Genomic DNA, 1,800 nt, shown 5'->3' with positions numbered 1-1,800 from the left:
TATACAGAACTCTTCAAGAAAGTAAGAAGGAAATTAGGAAATGCAGACTGAGCAATAGAGGAACTTAAGAATTTTAGAGAAGAGCATAATGACAAATTTAACAGGCTGCAAGAATCCATAGAGAGACAGCAATCAGAAACCCAGAAGATTAAGAATAAAATTTCAGAATTAGATAACTCAATAGAAAGTCATAGGAGCAGAATTGAGGCAATGGAAGTCAGAATTAGTGAGACTGAAGATAAAGCACTTGACACCAACTTATTTGAGGAAAAATCAGATAAAAAGATTAAAAAATGAAGAAACTCTAAGAATTATGTGGGATCTTTCAAGAGGAAAAACCTGCAAGTGACTAGAGTACCAGAATGGGGAGAGGGGGATAACAGAAAATCAGAGAGAATTGTTGAAGATTTGTTCGCAGTAGACTTCCCTGATGTCGTGAAAGATGAGAAGATATCTATCCCAGATGCTCATTGAACCCCACATAAAGTAGATCCCAAAAGAAAGTCACTAAGACATATTATAATCAAACTTGTCAAAACCAAAGATAAAGAGAAAATTTTAAGAGCCACTAAGATAAACGAAAAGTCATCTACAAAGGAGAGTCAATAAGAATAAGCTCTGACTACTCAGTGGAAACCACGCAGGCAAGAAGGCAATGGGATGACATATATAAAGCCTTGAAGGAAAAAAATTGCCTGCCAAGAATTATATATCCAGCAAAATTGTCTCTCAGATAATGGCAAAATTAGGGAACTTCCAGATAAACAGAAGTTTAGGGAATTTGCAAAAACCAAACCAAAATTATAAGAAATTCTAAAGGGAGTCCTCTGGCTAGAAAATCAATAATATCAGATAACAGCCCAAAACTAGAACACAGGACAGAGCAACCAGGTATCACCCAGATATGGAAGTCACGAAGCTAAATCAAAGCTAAAACACTGAAAATAGGGAAACAGAGATGTTAATATGTAAAAGATGGCAACACTAAAACAACTAAGAGGGACTAAAAAATGTAGACATTGATTTTTCATATGGAGAAGAAGTCAAGGCAATATAAAGAAATAAAGGTTGGTTTAAACTTAGAAAAATAGGGGTAAATATTAAGGTAACCACAAAGGAAACTAACAATCCTACACATCAAAATAAAAAAACAAGAAAAACATAAAGACTCAGCAAATACAAAATCAACAACAATGAAAAAGATGAAAAGAAAATACGTAAAGAAAAATGACTCAGCACAGAAAATTAAGTGGAACAAAGAAATTGTCAACAACACACAAAAAAAGACATCAAAACAACAGCACTAAACTCATACCTGCCAATAATTATGCTGAAAGTAAATGGACTAAACCCACCAATAAAGAGACAGAGAGTGGCAGAATGGATAACAGGATCTGTCTATATGCTGCCTACAAGAGACACATCTTAGACTTAAAGACACAAACAAACTAAAACTCCAAGGAAGGAAAAAATATATCAAACAAACAACATTCAAAAAAGAACAGGAGTGGCAATATTAATCTCTGGCAAAATAGACTTTAAAGTAGAATCTGCCACAAAGGATAAGAAAGGACACTATATAATGATTAAAGGGTCAATACACCAGGAAGACATAACTATAATAAACATTTATGCACCCAATGATAGGGCTCCAAAATACATAAAACAAACTCTAACAGCACTGAAAAGAGAGAGATAGACAGCTCCACAATAATAGTAGGAGACTTCAATACACCACTTTAGGTGAAGGACAGAACATCCAGAAAGAAGCTCAAGAAAGACACGGAAGATCTAAATGCT

The sequence above is a fragment of the Trichechus manatus genome, unplaced genomic scaffold (assembly GCF_000243295.1).
Source record: "Trichechus manatus latirostris isolate Lorelei unplaced genomic scaffold, TriManLat1.0 scaffold00083, whole genome shotgun sequence".
Lineage (NCBI taxonomy): Eukaryota > Metazoa > Chordata > Mammalia > Sirenia > Trichechidae > Trichechus > Trichechus manatus.
This window is presented reverse-complemented; position numbering follows the sequence as displayed.